Raw genomic sequence first — 19550 nt, 5'->3', positions numbered from 1 at the left:
CTGGCCCAAGGTCACCCAGCAGCTGCACGTGGAGCAGCGGAGACGCGAACCTGGTTCACCAGATTACGAGTCTACCGCTCCTAACCACTACACCACACCACACTGGCAAGAGGGTACTGCCGGAAGGGTGCCACAACATTGACTTACAACAGAAGGCCAGATGTGGGAGGGAGCACCAAATTTTGGCTTCACACTGGGTGCCGCTGAAATTTGAAAGCCCAAAGTCCCCCACTGCTGGGGGTCCCAGGTCACTGTAGGGATTCTTACCAGATTTCTTTATGTCCTATTGTTGTCTGAGTTAGAGCAGAGTGGAAATTCCTCAGAAACACTTCCCAAGTGTTTTCTTTTTCTCACCACCACCACTCTGAAGGAAAAATCCACTTCTAGAACTTTCTCTGAATATTCACCACTATTTCTTTTGGGGCAGCTGCCATTTCACACACACACACACACACACACACACACAGCCTTAGAATGACATTAGGTTCAGGGTTTTGTTGGGGATACAAAATGGCGGCTGGGCTGCCAGCATAACCTCAGGGGCCTTTTGCAGAAGCAGCAAAACAAAACAAAACTTTTAAGGGAGAGATGGCAAGGGGAAGCTGTGTTCTTGCCACTCCTCAGTGGTGAGCCCCACCCCTGAGAAATTCTTAGAGAATTTCTCCTCCCTCTGGAGAAATTGTTGAAATGTCTCCCTTCCATGCTATTTTTCTGCCCACAAGATAATGTTGAGAGGCCATTTGTGCCTCATTCTATCCAGGATTCTTTGCTACTGCTGTTCAGTGTTCCAGTATGTTTCAGCGGGTATTAGTTACAACTCACAGCCATGTTCTGCTGGTAGCTTTGAGAAGATTCATCTTCATAAAGGAGATCATAATTAGAGAGTATCATCTTGGCAAGCAGTACCTATCTGTTCCTTAGATACCTACCATGTAAAGATGCCTTGGTGGAAGGAGAGATTATAGAAATATAGGTGATTTCATTTGTTAGCAATATTACAAATTTCAGAACAACAAAGAATTTGCAGTTAGTGTTTCTTTCAAGAGCTTTTTAAGCATACGGCTCAAGGCTGGTTTGAACAAAATCAATTAACTGTTTTTTGCAGTTAGCATTCTACTACCTGCTGCATTTATTTCTGATGATTAAGAAGTTCCTGCAGTGAGGTGTGATTCTGTGGATTTGAGCTTTGGGCTTTCAATAAAAGGTATCTAGAGATATCTCTTTATTCTATTAAGAAAAGCATAATGAAGTAGAATCTTTAGATCATAGTGTGGGGCAAACCCAGCAGGGGGTAAGAGTTTTCCGCCTTCCTCTGAAGGAGGAAGATAGGTACTGCCTCTTAGTATGAAGAAAAGTGTGTGTGCCATTCCTGATCACAAATGGAAAAGGCTTTATGTCAAACTATTCAGTTAAACATTTTAAGAGGGGAGGTGCAGAGGGGTGCTACTAGGGAGCCTTATCTGTTTTGATTACATCCGAGACCAATAATTTATGGCTCATCTATATCCGGTGGCTTGGAATGTGCACCATAATGGCAAACAGATAAAGAGGATAACAAGAGACCTCTGAATGTGTTGCTGTTTTGGGTATTGCTTTTAATTAGCTAACTGGTGGTTTTCATGTTGAGTTAAGTAGTGATTTAATTGGTGTTTTATCTTAAAATGTAGCAAATGAATTAGTGGATGATATCCCTGCTGAATTACTACTCAAGTAAATGAGGGATGGGGAATCTGTGGCCCTCCAGTGGTTGTTGGACTACAACTCCCATTGTCCCTCACATTCGTCCATGCTGGTTGGGGTTGATGGGAATTGGAGGCCAACACAATCTGGTTTCTCTCTCCCTAAACTAAATGATGAACTAACCGATCAACTAAGCCAGGCTTCCTCAAACTCGGCCCTCCAGATGTTTTGAGACTACAATTCCCATCATCCCTGACCACTTGTCCTGCTAGCTAGGGATCATGGGTGTTGTAGGCCAAAAACATCTGGAGGGCTGAGTTTGAGGAAGCCTGAACTAATCTGTGGAAAGAGACAAGGATATCCACTGTCTACATTGGCAATGGGACACTTTGTCACCGAGGTTCAAAATAACCTAATACTAAAGGTGTTGTGATAAACCATACTGAACTGAAGAGGCCAATTTGTGTGCACCACTGTCTTTAATAGGCATGTCATCACCTGAGCCATTGCTGCATGAGTCCCTGGTGGTTATCAGACTCCAAGATTCCTCATTCTCCTTCCCCCATCCTCACTCCAGCACACCACAGGAGTATCATTTTTTGATCTGATTTATTTAATTATTAAGGACAGAAAAATTGCCTTGCTTGATCCGATCAAGCATGCTTCTTTCAAAGAAGCAACCTCCCGGATGCTTATAGAAGATCACAAGCCGGGCACAAAAGAGATGGCCTTCCCCTGTTCTTTGTCTTCTACATCTGACAGTCTGTACCTGGAGGCTTCATTTATCTACAACAGCAATAACTGATGGTAGGCTCATTCACCATGAATTAAAATTATTAATGTTACAGGCTTCACATTAGGACTGGAGGATTTAAACCTACAACCTCAGACGGAGGCTTCCTGCAAAAAGGATAGTGCAGCAAAAATCGTAGCATATTTAAAGGACAACTTTCAGCCAAATGCAATTGCCCACCCAAGGAGATCACTGAGAGAGGCCCTTCTCCATGTTCTGCCACTGTCAGAGGTTCAGCTGTGTGTGGTCTTTAATGGCCCCCAGGCTTTGAAATGCCCTTCTCCACCAGAACAGCCATCCACCCCCCACTTTGCCAGCATTTTAACAATAACTACCAGTGATGCTAATGCCCATTCAATTCAGCCTTCCTTCCAGAGTGATACGTTCCTTAAAATGGATGGCTGCGGATGGTGACTGAAATGTATTTTCAGTAATCCCAAGCAGAAATGGCATAAAATAAGGCAAATATGCACTGCAGCTTGGCACACTGGGACTCTGTCTCCTTGTTCCATTCATTGATATTCGTATCAGCAACACCAGACTGTCATTTAACCAAAGGAGCTCATCTATCAAACCCAAGATTGCTATTTTTTCAGTGGCTAATACAGATGGCCAAATCAAATACCGTTAGGAAATAAGGACCTTAATGGTATATGTGTTATACAACATGCCATAGAGCAGGTTCCTGGTCAAAGTAATGCTCTGCTGTAGTGTCAAGAACATCTGCTGCACTAAAACACTCCTCTTTGGCTAAGTAGTGCAAAATCTAAAGATAGCAACTTTTCCAGTATTTCAAGAATACTGCTCAGGACTAGCTCCAGGGTTGATGGGGTCTCACAAAGTGCTGTCTGAGGTGCCACTTTCAATCTCACACACCCCAACTTCAGACTTACTTGACAAAAGCAGTAGGTAGTTTATGAAACCATCACTTTAAATCGTCCACAGTGCCATGGGTGCACCAAAGCACTGTGGGAAATGTTGCTGTTTGATTCGTCTTTTCTCAGACCAGCAAAATCTGACTAGAAAACTTAACTTAGCTCAGCCCGGACACTGAGGTCCTCCTCCGGGGGTCTTCTGCTGCTTCCCTCATTGTGAGAAGTGACATTATGGGAAACCAGGCAGAAGGTCTTGTCAGTAGTGGCGCCCTCCCTGTGGAATGCCCTCCCTTCAGATGTGAAGGACATAAAGAACTACATAACTTTTAGAAGACATCTGAAGGCAGCCCTGTATCAGGAAGTTTTAATGTTTGATATTTTACTATGCTTTATGTATGCTGTAAGCCTCCCAGAGTAGCTGGGGAAACCCAGCCAGATAGGCGGGGTATAAACAATAAAAATATCATCATTATCATCCTGCATTCGCTTCATATTTAAGCCATGCATGTACCTATGAGATAGCCACTGCTCATGCACAGATGATAGCTTCACTAATAGGAGCTTTGCAGGGTGATACAGAGGTGAGGAAACATGTTTGTCAAGTGAAGACATTCTTGCTGCCTCTCTGATGTGTACATCACGGTGCAAGTGCAACTTGAAACTCAGTGGTGGGAAATGGCTTTGCTGTGCTTAATTAATGTGTGCATACCCTCAGTCTACAGATCTATAAACCTTTCTGCAAGCTGGTTCACCCACTGTACTTGGGACTGGAACTCAGGGCTTGCAGTACAATGTGGAGGCAGAAACTTTATTGCACGTACAGTGGCCTTTTTTGAACAGAATTGCGCAGAATGCAATCTGTGGTTGCTTCCTGCATCCTTTAAAAATGTGTTTTACTTAGTGCTGTGGTGGTATGCCATGCTTTGAAGCCCCTCCAAGAAGCTTTGCACTGCAAAAACAAGAAAAAGAGAGCTCACCTTGTAAGTCAGAGGAGAAACCACGTTGGAATCTAGCAGGCCATTGATGGAGCTTGGCAAACTTAAATGGGTCATCCCTGGTGGAGTTTGTTTTCTTGCTTTTCAGACCCTGCTCCCTCATACAGATTACCTAACCAGTTAATTGGAACAATAAAATAGTGACAAATTGGCAACTCTAACAATGACTGCATTTTCAGTTGTGCTGAAGGGAAAGTGGTAAAAGCATTGTAACCAGCCTACAAAAAGGGATGACTATGCTCTCTTTATTGCAAGTGACTTCAGGAAAGCATGGATGCCTTCTCTAAATCATATCCCGTTGTTGCACTACTTGCATGATGCTTTATGAGTGCAAGCAGGAAGAAGAAGAAGAAGAAGAAGAAGAAGAAGAAGAAGAAGAAGAAGAAGAAGAGTTTGGATTTGATATCCTGCCTTTCACTCCCCTTCAGGAGTCTCAAAGCGGCTGACATTCTCCTTTCCCTTCCTCCCCCACAACAAACACTCTGTGAGGTGAGTGGGGCTGAGAGACTTCAAAGAAGTGTGACTGGCCCAAGGTCACCCAGCAGCTGCATGTGGAGAAGCGGGGACGCGAACCCCGTTCCCCAGATTACGTGACTACCGCTCTTAACCACTACACCACACTGGCAGAACGAGTGTTCCATATGCATCATTATTGTATACTTGGCATTACTACAAAAAGAGATCCAAGGGACGCACATTGAACCAGCCTTCCAATTGTGTCCCTCATAATTTAATGTTTGGCATTTTATTATATTGGAAGCCACTCAGAGTGACTGGGGAATAATAATAATAATAATAATAATAATAATGGCATATATGTTGTTATACCTCACTTTTTCTCAAATGAGGACACTTCTCCCTTCTCCATTTCATCATCGAGAGCCAGTGTGGTGTAGTGGTTAAGAGTGGTAGTCTTGTAATTTGGGGAACCGGGTTCGCGTCTCCGCTCCTCCACATGCAGCTGCTGGGTGACCTTGGGTCAGTCACACTCTGAAGTCTCTCAGCCTCACTCACCTCACAGAGTGTTTGTTGTGGAGGAGGAAGGGAAAGGAGAATGTTAACCGCTTTGAGACTCATTTGGGTAGTGATAAAACGGGATATCAAATCCAAACTACTACTACTACTACTACTACTACTCTTCTTCTTCTTCTTCTTCTTCTTCTTCTTCTTCTTCTTCTTCTTCTTCTTCTTCTTCTTCTCAAATAGCTTTGGCTGTGAGGTAGCTTTGGCTGAGAGAAGGTGATTGGCCCAAGCTCACTCAGTAGGCTTCATGGCTAAATGGGGATTTGAACCCTAGTGTCCCAGGTTTCCGTAAGAGAAAACACTTGACCATTTGGTTTTGTGTGTGAGAGAGAGAGGGGGGGGAGGGGGGGAGGGAGGGAGGGAGGGAGGGAGGGAGGGAGGGAGAAATGGAAGCTTCGGCAATAGTTAATTTAAGGAGGCAGGCATATCTTTTCATTCAGCACTACAATAAAATGATGGTTGAACATGTTGCACATATTCTCTCTCACAGTTGTTGTCCTCCCTGTGCCAGATGTTATCCGCTTTCATCAGCCAAGCCATCTTCAACCGTTTTCTCAACATGAGCCAACCAATTCCCAACTGCCACATGAACACAGCTAGCTTCCATAAAAACAACATTCCAGGGTTACCCCTAGCAACCTAATGGAACTAGGTTTCTTTCTGTGAGCCTCATAAAATTGTTACTGATCAGGTTCGTGCGCACCACTACCAATCCAAATTATAGCATTAATGGAAGCCTGTTGGAAAGGGCATTAGTTTGATGCAGTACATTAGCTCATATGTAATGGATGGACAAATAGGGGATGGGTCAAGAACTATCATAAAACACTGTGTACCAGTGTTTTAGGGATTAAACTGAGACCTAGGAAGATGCTTCATTCGGATTTTTCCTCTACTATGAAACTCACGAGACAGCCTCAGACAAAACCAACATTCTTTCCCCAGCAACCACTCAACACTCACCTACCTCACAGGGTTTGTTTTATTTTAGTTTGTTTATAACATGCCTTTCAAAATAATCCCTCCCAAGGCAGCATACAACAAAAATATTGAATTAATGTGTTTAATTGAAGTCATCACTAAAAATGTATGTAGTGCACAGCAAAGTGGAAGATCCCCAGTTCTCCTTGACCCACTTCTAGGATCCTGAAGTAGAGCAAGGCAGCAGAAGCCATAGACTGTAAGTAGCAAGGTTCAGTATGTATTTACTGATTTAACCCACAGTGTATTCAGCCTACACACGATGGACCTGATTCAATGAATGAAATCTGCTAGCAGAAGCCAATGCTAAGTCTACCATTAACCAATGGGCTTTCCAGCCCTCTCTTCCCTTGTGTGCTCCCTGCACCTGTCCAATTGGCTTGGCAGCAAACCCCAGAATAGCTTGCGGGGGGGGGGGGAGAGGGGAGATCATTCCATCTGGCAAGCTGAAATGCTTGTACTGATGGAACGATCTCCTTAGTGCTATGCTGATTTCCTCAAAATACCTTTAAAGCACAACTGAAGCACATTCTATTCCTGAAAGAATTCTGGGCACTGTAGTTTATTAATGGTTGCTTGGAATTGCAATTCCATTAAGTGTACCTGACAGTGCCCAGATTTTTTTGCATTTCTCTCTTGATTGGGGATTTAAAAGAAATAGCTTTATAAGTTGTGTGGCTTTCCCAATTTGATTCTTTTACATGGGTTTTGCATGTATTGTGGTATTTTATGCATTGTGTCTTGAAGGGTTGTTTTTTTCTTGATCATAGTTTGGTCATTTATTGTAATTGTTAAGACTAAATTTCTGTTTAATTATCATTTGCTGATGTTTTGAGAGTTAATTTCATTGTGTGCTGTTGTATCCTAATTGATTATTGAATATTACTTTATTTGATACAAGCTGTTCCATTTTAAAGTTATGTTTTACTACGACTTTTTGTATTGGGTTAGATTATTATAAGGTGTGTGTCATTTGCTGTATCTTTTCTTGCTGCCAACCACCTTGTGTATGTTGTTGTTTAGTCATTTAGTCGTGTCTGACTCTTCATGACCCCATGGGCCAGAGCACGCCAGGCACTCCTGTTTTCCACTGCCTCCTGCAGCTTGGTCAAACTCATGTTGGTAGCTTCGAGATCACTGTCCAACCATCTCATCCTCTGTCATCCCCTTCTCCTTGTTCCCTCAATCTTCCCAACATCAGGGTCTCTTCCAGGGAGTCTTCTCTTCGCATGAGGTGGCCATATTGGCACCTCAGCTTCCAGTGAGCACTCGGGATCTGTCCTTCCAGTGAGCACTCAGGACTGATTTCCTTAAGGCGGTATACAAATTAAAAGTGAAATGAAATGTGCACACACTGCCTAATAAGTGGCAGTCATGCCACACGAAGGGGAATCCACATTCAAAGAGACTGTGGGAACTGAGAGTGCTCTCTCTCAGCAGGCGCATGTATCATATGCACTGATTATGAGACAAAGGTATAACAGCGACATGGCTGAGTGGGCTTCATTTGTCTAGCTCTCCAAAGCAACATAAATAGGCCCCAGCTGGTCATCCAATTTTGTGTGAGTAAATATATTAGCAATGTAATTGTGGCACAGCTGAGTAAATCAGTGATATTTGCATGCCAGCACAGGTGAGACCCAATCTTTATCACTGCCTGCTCATATATCCCCTCAATCTCGTTTCATCAGCTCGTAAGTAGCCCTTATCCAGTAGTCTCTAGTGAGAGCTGACAGATGCACAAAATCAAAATAAAGGGGACCAAGTTCAAAGGAAGCTTCCTCCCAAATGTCTCACCATGGTGGGAAAAGGAAAGGGGGTTCTCCTCTCAAATTCTACCTTGGCAAATGAGGGCCTGGCAGTCACTTAGGCAGTTCCTCATCAATCCTCCCTCTTCGCTCCTTTACTCACTTCCTTCTACAAACTTCTTTGGCCGTAAGAAAAGGAGCTGCATATTTGACCCCGTCTTAGCAACCTTTTAGAAAATCATATTCAAACAACTTTTCCCCAAAGGAAATGGAACTGTTGTTTTATTTCCAAATGCTACAAAACAGCCCAAAGACCGTAATTGCTACTTCAAGCTGACAGTTATTTTCAGAAGAAGCATGCCCCTAATCCTACTGATGGTTTGCAGGTCACGAATAACATACAGCTGTCAAATTCCTATTCAGATAAACATGCAAACACTTATTTAACTACTTTATGACTCTGAGTCTCTCCCTACCCCCCTTTTTTTTTACCAACCATAGACATTTCATCTATATAATATCTTTTGAAATTAGGGCAAGAAATTGAGATTTCGCATACCAAAATGAGTTTTTATTCTACAAAAGGAAGAGCTCTGCCCCACTGTTATCCTTCCATGATATATTGCAGTGCTGCTGCATCAGAAGAACATGGGGGATGGATGGATGGAGAAGGGCAGCAGGACAGTGAGGTGGAATCAGGATGAGTGAGAGGATCAGGATGAGTTGGTTGAAAGGACCAGAAAGGAAAGGGCTGGTGACCAAAAGAGCTTGCTGTGTCAGTTGATTAGGTAGGACATTATCTCTCCTTTTTTACTGAGTATTTGCATACTTCTGTTTGTTAAGTTCCATAAATATACACAACGGTTGGCTCAATTAGTGTTCAGTATGTGCTGATTCGGGACTGCAAAGCTTGAGGGAATCTGGTCTCTGTATCACATGGGCAAAGTGGAGGACAACCAAGCACTATCTATTGGCTTCTGAAAGAGCTGTAATATGGGTCTAATGCCGCTGGACGACACTGACAGGTTCTTGTAAACCTCCTTCTGTGGCGATCTCTCGTAGATGAGTAAGATTGTCTTCCATAAACACAGTTTTAACAATGAGTCTGTAAGTGACTGTGGAGGCCAATTCTGGATCCACACATCCTTCCACAGTGAGGACATTGGTTTCCATGCGGGAGTTGATGATGGTGTGGATTTGCCAAGCGTGCCTTCCTCTTAGCACGTTTCTCCCTTGTGTCCTGAGTTTGAGCGTCTTCAAAACCCATGACACCTTTGGTAAAGGCTGTTCTCCAACTGGAGCACTCACAGGCCAGTGTTTCCCAGTTGTCAGTGTTTATACTACATTTTTTAAAATTTGCCTTGAGAGAGTCTTTAAACCTCTTTTGTTGACCACCAGCATTACGCTTTCCATTTTTAAGTTCAGAATAGTTGTTTTGGAAGACGATCATCAGGCATCCGCACATGACCAGTCCAACAAAGTTGATGATGAAGAACCATTGCTTCAACCCTAGTGATCTTTGCTTCTTCCAGTATACTGGCATTAGTTTGCCTGTCTTCCCAAGTGATGTGTAAACATTTTCGGAGACACCACTGATGGAATCTTTCGAGGAGTTGGAGATGGTGTTTATAAGTGGTCCATGTTTCACAAGCATATGGTAAGGTTGGTAGTACAATAGCTTTGTAAACAAGCATTTTGGTAAATCACTCCCAGTATGAGCTGCAGTATTCAGTGTGAATTATACGGCAGAGCTGATATGAATCACTCTATTCTAGCCACAGCCCTTCCCAACATAGCTTATGGAGAATGAATTGTATTTGGTTTGGAATTTGCATTAGTGGGTATATACAGTGGTACCTTGGTCCTTGAACTTAATCTTTTGCAGGAGTCCATTTGACTCCCGAAACAGTTTGAAAACTAATGTGCAGCTTCCAATTGGCTGTAGGAGCTTTCTGCACTCAAGCAGATGCCATGTTGGACTTTCGGCTTCCAAAAAACATTCGCAAACCGGAACACTCACTTCCGGGTTTGAGGCGCTCAGGAGAGCACTTGGCTTCTGCGGGAGCCAAGCCATTCAAGTACCAAGGTACCACTACAGACACACACACAATTCACACTAAATAGGAACTCAGTAAAATGGTGAATTCTATTCTTGCTGCTACCTCTGGAAAGGTTTTGAGATGGGGGTAGCACATTGGCACTCCATCCCACTCACCTTAAAATCATTGAGATCTTTATAAATTCCTATGGACAACTCTTATCCATCTCTGGGGATGTAACTGGGAATATAACTTTTTTTAAAATGTAAGAACTATTTCATATAAGAAAAGTATGTTCTGCATTCAAACCTGCATCATCAAAATTTGTGAAATTTTAATGTCACATTGAATATTCATTTCGGATCGTGGAGCTGAATTTCCTTAAAGGCATCACAGAATTGTTTTCATTGTTAAAATCAAGTGTTATGGGGCAGGATGGTGGCAGAGAGAATGCTCAGCTGTTATTCATTGCACAGGCTGATTCTATTCTTGATATTCATTTAAAAACTTTTTTAAGGGTTCAGCTAAAAAGGGGGGGGGGAGATAAAGATTGTGTGATGGCATACTGCAGCAAAAGAGGGTAGATATCCAAAATCAGGGCAGGGAGAGAGAAAGCACCAAATCATCATTATAATTTGACAGTACAAATCAATCATTTGTGACCCAGAGCACTGCAGGGGGCTGTAGTACAAGTAACAGAGAAGCCAGATTGCAGCTCGTGGAGAAACGTTGCCGAGACAGATTGTCAGGGAAATGGCTGCCTTCCAGTAATTCTTTACAGAATATGGGGAAAGGGAACAAGTATTCATTTTGACAATTATCAGACAGCTGATTTGAGAGAGGAATTTAGCTCTTTTTCAGAATGGGGGAGTGCCATGACATTTGGAAGGTGATATAAAAAGATGACAAAGCATAAATTTCTAAATAAAGCACGAAGAGGACATTTTGCAAACCATGATACATGGAGCCACCAATGCCACCTCAGAAGACTATCTGGAGTCATAGCTGCTCAGGGGAACAGACAGAATTGTGAAGGAACTGGGGCCTCTGAGCACATTCCCAGCTCAGATCAGGAATTTTGTATCTGTACCAGAATTCTGACCAGAGCCCCTACACACAAAAATCTACTCCTTGTCTATCCCAAGTTTTATTTGTTTCAGTAGGCAACTACAGAAACAGAGAGGGAAACCCTTTTAAAACTTATTGAACTTATATACTGCCCTATACCCACAGGTCTCAGGGTGGGTACCTTTTAGTACCTTTAATTTTAGGTTGTTGTTTTTTATTAACAGTACATGTGTGCCACGTAGAACTTAGTTTCTTGGGAGGCTTATTTATGTGAAAGGGGATTACAGAGAAATGAATGTGCATGTTTCACCCTTTCTGATGTTTATTACGTTGCTGCCCCTTTAAGTAAAAGTAAACAAACAAGTTGAAGTCTGCGAAAGTGAGGGGAAAGAGGTAGACCCCCAAGGGCAGTTGAGTGAAAGTTCTGTCATGGTCCTACTCTCTTTAGGCCCCTGTAGAAATGTTGAAGTGGCTCTGGATCAATAAAAGTTTGTTTTGTTTGCATCTCTCTGGGCTGGACTGTAACATTTAGCAACCTGGGAGGATTTGACTGAAAGGGTCTCACCCTGTGAAGGGCAAACCTACAGAGCTGTGGAAGGATCAGCTTTGCTTCCACAATTCCCAGCCAAATAACTGAATGGATCAGAAGCATTATGGCTCCTAGAGATGGGCATATTCTTTCCATTTTAATTCACAAACAGATATACTCCTGCATACCTAAGGGGTCTTGTGACTGTGGAAAATCATGGCCATACTTTGGATGATTCCATCTGAGTTCCAAACCAAAAGGCAAGGTGCTTGCTTGTTTTTAAGGCAATGTTTCCCCCACTTAGGTTGCCTGCCATTTCATGAATTTTCCCCTCTCAGATTTTGAGCAATTTCATTCTAAGCAACGTGCTTCTTCCCCCTGCCCCTCCCAACAATGCATCTGGAGATTCCCTCCCACCGCATAGTAACACATCTTGAAGCGACACCGTACCTCTCCCCCATCCACAGCACATGGTCAAGATATTCTGCTTCTAGCAATGAAACCAGGTGAATGCTAAGTCAATGCTATTGCTTACTTTTTATTTGAAAAGGCTGAGACGCAAGCTGAAATGATGAAGAAGCATATTAAATCAGGAAAACAGGCATGAAAAACAGATGGTCAGAGGGACAGCCTAACTAGCAGAACAATCCCCCCCCCCCCCAAGTCAGCAAAACCTGTTACGGTGCTTGCCGTACTGTACGAGGCCAAAAAATAAAATAAAATAAAATAAAATTGGCTCTGGAAAACAAATGTAAAATGGAGCAGGCTAATAACAGAATGCAACAGAACTGTCTCTGGAAACTAGTATAGTTTATTTGTCTTTCCTTCAATTTGTACTTTTATAAAATGCATTTGGAGTTGTGGGAGCCTTGTGGTTGATAACTCTGCAGGGAATTAAAATCACAGCTGAAATAGGAGCTACTAAACCTGCGGTGAAGAAGACTCCCTGGAAAAGACCCTGATGTTGGGAAAGATTGAGGGCACAAGGAGAAGGGGACGACAGAGGACGAGATGACAGAGGACGAAGCTACCAACATGAGTTTGACCAAACTGCGGGAGGCAGTGGAAGACAGAAGTGCCTGGCGTGCTCTGGTCCAAGGGGTCACAAGGAGTCGGACACGACTAAACGACTAAACAACAACGAACCTGTGGTAGCTTTGTAAAGGTTTTGCTAAAATAAGCAGCACACCTTTCAAAATGTTTGGTTGACTAGATGGTCAATTACTGCTCCCTGAATGAGTTTGTGTTTCAGCTCTCCTCCTCATGGTCAACCCTCTCTAATTCTGCTCCAGAACTCTGCCAGAGTCTTAGCAATGAAAAGACTGCCCATTATTAAGATTTCTAGAGTTCTAACATGTAGGAAATTGTCAGCAGACTCATCTCCATGGGAATGTTGATGGTCTTTCATATTTTAAGTAACGACAATATTCCCCACAGCTTGGTGACCAGAAGGTTCATGAAAAGGTGCTCACTTGTTTGTGTATGTATAAATTTTATTATTTTGAATATTCGCTCCATTGAAAATAATGCTCATGGTTGTCTTCCAATGAATAAACTGAGCTCACACAATAGAGCAATCATATCAGTAAAAGCAGTAAAACCGGACTTCAAAAAAACTCACAAAGCTCTTCATCATCATTTGCCTCATCTTCCATCTTTGAAATCTGCAGAGTTTTGACAGTTCAGCCAAGGATAGTTGCTGATGCTTGACTCTAGCCTCCTGCAGGGTGAATTCGTGTTAATTGGATTGTGTAGTCCAAACCTAACAAACCTTGACAATGCCATTTTGAATAGTTTTACTGATAGTTTCTGTCACTTACAGTTGAATAGTGGAGAATGCCTTGTTAATGTATGTCCCTCTTTCCCCATCTCTCCCCTTATCCTCCTCCTTGTTGTATATCCTTGGCTGCTGCTTTGGTGTTCTGGTACCTCTGAAAGTAGAATCAAGATCCTGTGGTTAACAAGAGGGGGAAATCCCTATCTGTTACCAGGGCTTTCTGGAGAAAGAAAATATTCCTGTTAGTTTTTAATATGTTGAAGCTAAAGGTAAAGGGTAAAGGGACCCCTGACCATTAGGTCCAGTCGTGGCCAACTCTGGGGTTGCGGCGCTCATCTCGCTTTATTGGCCGAGGGAGCTAGCGTACAGCTTCATGTGACCAGCATGACTAAGCCGCTTCTGGCCAACTGGAGTAGTGCACGGAAACGCTGTTTACCTTCCCGCCTCAGCGGTACCTATTTATCTACTTGCACTTTGACGTGCTTTCGAATTGATAGTTTGGCAGGAGCAGGGACCGAGCAATGGGAGCTCACCCCGTCGTGGAGATTCAAACCGCCGACCTTCTGATTGGCAAGTCCTATGCTCTGTGGTTTAACTCACAGCGCCACCCGCTACTCGAGTTTAACGCAAGGACTTCACCTGTAACAAAATGTAATGTGGGTTATAACCTCTAAAGCAGTGATCCTGTTAGCTAGGGGTGATGGGAGTTGTAATCCCAAAACAGCTGGAGGGCCAAGTTTGGCCAGCACTGCTCTAAAAGGACTCTGATAGAACAGCTTGTCACTTCGCATAGGCCCATCCTCAAGGAAAGCAGTTGGAATCTCCTATCTTCCAATATTTCTCCGATGAAAATAGGGACATCCCATTTCATCATCATTATTATTATTCCCTGTCCATATGCCTGGGTTGCTGGTTGCTCCAAACACTCTGGGTGGCTTCCAACATATATATAAACAGTAAACATTGAAAAACTTCCCTATACAGGGCTGCCTTCAAATGTCTTCTAATGGTTGTATAGTTACATATCTCCTGGGCTCGGGGGTCGCATAACTCCTTACCCTCTAACATTTCTCCAGTGAAAAGAGGGACGTCCTACTGTACCCTCCAACACTTCTCTGATGAAAATAGGGATGTCCTAAGGAAAAGTGGGACATTCCAGGATCAAATCAGAAACTGGGACAGCTTCTGTAAATCCGGGACTGTCGCTGAAAAATGGGGACACTTAGAGGGTCTGGAATCTGTTCATCCTGAAAGCTTCTGAGCATGAATTAGATCCTTTCCACAACCCCCAGTGCCTCCTATAAATCTAATGGATTGGAGAAACATCCAGAGGGAGTGGTTGGAAAGGCTTGATTTTGCAGCATGGTGTTTGCAACTGGCTTGGAGGCCCTGATTTCACAATAATGGAGCTGTTTGTACATCAGAGTTTAGAGCAGAGGAGGGCAACCTGGGGCACTCTCAGTTCTTTTGGACGCTATTTCCTATAAGCCCCAGTCAGAATAGCTAATGGCTAAGGATGATGGGACTTCTAGCCCAACTAGAGTGCCTACCCTGAACTTTAGAGGCTCCAAGACAAGCTAAGTGTTCAGAATCCTCTGTAGACCCACCATTCCCATCAAATCTAAATTGAAATGGGTCCACAAATATTGACACCTCAAATTGGAGACCAGGTCGTGAATCTACAGCTGGAACCTGGATTGCTTTCCACTCCCAGTTTTCCGTGGCACTCATAAGGGTCACTCTACACAATGGCTGCCTCTATGATGCCAGCAATTTATCTGGAGCTACCTGCTACCTCCCAAAAAGCTTGCTACTACCAAGTTTGCAGCAACATGAAAACAATAGGCTCGACTGCTTCAACAGCCTCATGGTGTTGATTTAAAAGGTGCTTCTTCAAGAGTGCTTGTTTGTTTGTAGCTGTTCTAAAAATTAAAAGTTCATGCAAAATCACTCACAGTTAATACAAAGATCTTGTAAATGTGTGAGGTGTAACGAAAACAGTTCTTTTTAAGGCTGGGAGAAAGTGTTAGACTGCTGGAAGAGCAAACCTGTATAAAAGAGCCAAGAACTGAATTTGTGAGGAAGGATTAAGAGCCCCCAGTGCCACAGCTTGGTTTAGATTGTAAAAGCCTATAGGTATTTTACAGGGAGATCAGGGGTTTATTTAATGATATAGTAATATTATACATGATAGTATAACTAGGAAGAAATGGTCAGAGAGAAGGAAAAAAAAATTCTGAACTAGTAGATTAGGATGTAGTCAAATTCCCCAAGGGAAATGGCTGGAATAGAATTGCTTTGGGTTTTGGGTTTTCAAGATTAGACACCATTATAAGGAGTGATTTGACACATGAAATAAAATGAGTGATTTGGTCTAAGCAATATTAAATGTAAGGAAAATTTTCAACATTCCAGTTTGCCCTTTTTGAAAAAAGTGCAATTCTATATCTACTCAGAATTAAGCCCCAAGTATTATAGTACAGATGGGACGCGGGTGGCGCTGTGGGTTAAACCAAGGAGCCTAGGACTTGCTGATCAGAAGATCAGCAGTTCGAATCCCTGTGACGGGGTGAGCTCCTGTTGCTCGGTCCATGCTCCTGCCAAACTAGCAGTTCAAAAGCACGTCAAAGTGCAAGTAGATAAATAGGTACCGCTCCGGTGGGAAGGTAAACGGCATTTCTGTGCACTGCTCTGGTTCGCTAGAAGCGGCTTAGTCATGCTGGCCACATGACCCGGAAGCTGTACGCTGGCTCCCTCGGTCAATAAAGTGAGATGATCACCTCAACCCCAGAGTCGTCCACGACTGGACCTAATGGTCAGGGATCCCTTTACTTATTATGGTTATAATGGATCGGCATTAGACCCATTTCAGTCCTGGTTTTGGGACTGAGACGGCTCTGGTTGCCCTAACAGATGATCTCCGTAGACAACTAGATCGAGGCGGGTCAGGACTGCTGATCCTTTTAGATTTGTCAGCAGCCTTTGACATGGTCGATCATGATCTTCTGGACCACTGCCTCGCAGACGTGGGGATACAGGGCATAGCCCGTAACTGGTTGTGCTCTTTTATCTCTGGTCGGGGACAGAGGGTGGCACTAGGGAGGGAAATGTCGTCGCGCCACTCCTTGGTGTGTGGAACGCCGCAGGGCGCAATTCTCTCCCCGATGCTTTTTAACATCTTTATGCGCCCCCTTGCCCAGATTATCCGGAGCTTTGGGCTGGGCTGTTACCAATATGCTGATGACACTCAGCTCTATCTGTTGATGGATGGCCACACCGACTCGGCCCTGAACACACTGACCAGATGTTTGGAAGCTGTGGCTGGATGGTTTCGTGGGAGCCGACTGAAACTAAATCCTTCGAAGACAGAGGTCCTATGGCTAGGTCGGGATGGCATGGGGATGAGGGACCAACTCCCTTCTCTTGCGGGGACCCAATTAGTGCCATTGCCTTCCATTAAGAGTTTGGGTGTAATCCTTGACGCCTCCCTTTCCATGGAGGCGCAAGTTACAGCAACAGCCAAGGCAACATTTTTCCACCTTCGCCGCATCAAGCAGTTGGTCCCTTACCTTTCCCGCCCCGACCTGGCCACAGTGATCCATGCGACGGTCATCTCCAGGCTTGACTACTGTAATTCGCTCTACGCAGGGCTGCCCTTGAAGCTGTCCCAGAAACTCCAGCGGGTACAGAATGCTGCAGCGAGGCTCCTCACAGGGTCTCTGCCATGGGAGCATATTCACCCAGTGCTTTTCAAGCTGCACTGGCTCCAGGTGGAGTACAGGGTCAGATTTAAGGTGCTGCTTTTGACCTTTAAAGCCCTTCACGGCCTAGGACCCTCGTACCTACGGGACCGCCTCTCCTGGTATGTCCCACGGAGAGCCTCAAGGTCCATAAATAACAACACCCTAGTGGTCCCAGGCCCTAAGGAAGTTAGATTGGCTTCAACCAGAGCCAGGGCCTTTTCAGCTCTGGCTCCGGTCTGGTGGAACGCTCTGCCTCATGAGACCAGGGCCCTGCCGGATCTGATTTCTTTCCCCAGGGCCTGTAAGACAGAGTTGTTCTGCCTGGCCTTTGGCTTGGAGCCAATTTGATTCCCTCCCTCTCTTTCTTTTTTCTTTCCTTTACCTCCTGCGATGAGGCTACATTTTAATATTTTAATGTTCCATTATTTTAATGTATTTTACTTTTGTTTTTAAGTTGTAATCATTCATCTTGTTTTTATTATTGCTTGTAAGCTGCTCTGAGCCTGGCCTTGGCTGGGGAGGGCGGGGTATAAATAAATTATTATTATTATTATTATTATTATTATTATACAGTGGTACCTTGGTTCTCGAACGTAATCCGTTCCGGAAGTCCGTTTGACTTCCGAAATGTTTGAAAACCAAGGTGTGGCTTCTGATTGGCTGCAGGAGCTTCCTGCACTCAAGTGGAAGCTGCGTTGGATGTTCAGCTTCCAAAAAACGTTCAAAAACAGGAGCACTTACTTCCGGGTTTTTGGCGTTTGGCAGCCGTTCGAAAACCAAGGTTTGACTGTATTTGCAAAATTGTGAATTAACCACAGACTAAATTGAAACAAACTATACTTAGCAGTGTGTTGCCACAAAGCAATATATAAAACCGAAACTAGTCATATACTGTACCCCCTTGTTTCCATTTCCTGTTGGTCTCACCCAGAAATGATTCCTCCCATACAACCAAATCACTTTAGTTCCTACTTACTCATATTATGAGTATGATAGGGTTGCTATTAAAAATATTTACATTATGTATTTAAAATTTTTCTAACCCACCCTATATCATAAGTGATATTAGGATGTGCTATAATCATCAACATCTTAAGAATATAATAACAAGAGCAATGCATTGGAGACAAAAGGATGAAATTAACAGTAGCAAAAACAATTGGACCATGGCAGACATTAAATCTTGAAGGTTGAAGGTAGTTGAGATTATGTGCCTGACGAAAACATGACAAATATGTTTCCACAACAGGTGTGTGTGTGTGTGTGTGTGTACTAGGGATGGGCAGATAGGTCAATTTCAGGTTCTTTCAATTTCTCATTTTTCCTGTCAAATTCTGTTCCGCACATTTCCACAAGAGTTTGCATTTTTTTAAAAAATAATTCCTCATGAAAATTCATCAGTATTTTAGCCAGAACATCTCCTAATAGGCATATTTTTACATGCAATATAATGAATTATATGCAATTTCCCCTCATATACACATTTTCACAACACAATTTCCTCTAAAATATTTTTTTACTTGTGCATATACATTTCTATGAACAGCTTACCCTAGTTTATGCAATTTTGTAAATGTTACTTTGCTGGATAAGTGCATTGCGACATTCGTAATGTGCAACTTTCAAAGGGTGCCTGTGTTTCAGTTAATGTATTGTTTCGGAAAGTGCAAATTTTATTAGCTTGCCTTTAACTGAATCAAATTTATCTGTTATCACTCATACTTTATACTTTTTTGATGTATAATTAATAAAATGTAAGTAAATCCCTAAAAAAAATTAACGGGTTATAAGTAAGAAGGTTGTGAGTAAACTAGATGTTTAATGCACAGAAACTGCTTCACTATGCTTGGTTTTCTAAAGAACCATCGTCATCAGTAATTGCTCTAGTTTTCATTCCCCTAGAGAAAGATGTTAACCACATCTGTTTTAATTATGCCTTTGCTATTCCAAAGAGAACAGAATTCTTCAGACTGGCTTAAGTAACCGCCCCTCCCCACCCCCCACCCCCAAAAAATGTTTTAAGTATGCATGATTAGAGCATTTAAATAATCAACTGTTTTCACTAAACCTGCCATCATGGCTGATTGACAAAACATTGTTCAACCGGAAGTAGCAATTAATTACTTGATTGGGCCATTAAGCATCTGCTAAGCCTTTATAACTCAATAAACTTAACAAGTTTCATTAAAAATCAGTGGAACATGACTGGGGGTGGGTGGGGGAGTCTAAAACCAGGTCTGGGTTTTTTAACAGGGTTTGTGTGCATGTGTGTCTCCAGCACAGCAATGATCGTTTGTGC

The 19550-nt window shown here is 43.1% G+C and overlaps 2 long non-coding RNA genes across 4 annotated transcripts in view; both read right to left on the bottom strand.

The window, feature by feature from the left end:
* Positions 1-2347: 2347 nt before the first annotated feature.
* LOC310677361 lies at positions 2348-7089 on the bottom strand. The gene is made up of 3 exons (XR_014511126.1): positions 5855-7089; positions 4326-4455; positions 2348-2466 (listed from the first exon to the last, which is right to left on the bottom strand). It is a non-coding gene; the product is annotated as an uncharacterized lncRNA (long non-coding RNA).
* A 5791-nt stretch (positions 7090-12880) lies between these two features.
* The window catches only part of LOC310677335, a 31550-nt gene continuing 24880 nt past the window's right edge, over positions 12881-19550 (bottom strand). For all 3 annotated transcript variants that reach the window (XR_014511087.1, XR_014511088.1, XR_014511089.1), the window contains 2 exons: positions 13552-13662; positions 12881-13451 (listed from right to left, as the gene is read on the bottom strand). This is a non-coding gene — a long non-coding RNA (uncharacterized lncRNA). The remainder of the gene's footprint in view (positions 13452-13551; positions 13663-19550) is intronic.

This window comes from Podarcis tiliguerta, assembly GCF_965153285.1.
Source record: "Podarcis tiliguerta genome assembly, chromosome: 5".
NCBI lineage: Eukaryota > Metazoa > Chordata > Lepidosauria > Squamata > Lacertidae > Podarcis > Podarcis tiliguerta.
The sequence above is the reverse complement of the archived record's forward strand: the minus strand, read 5'-3'. Positions and strand labels throughout refer to the sequence as shown.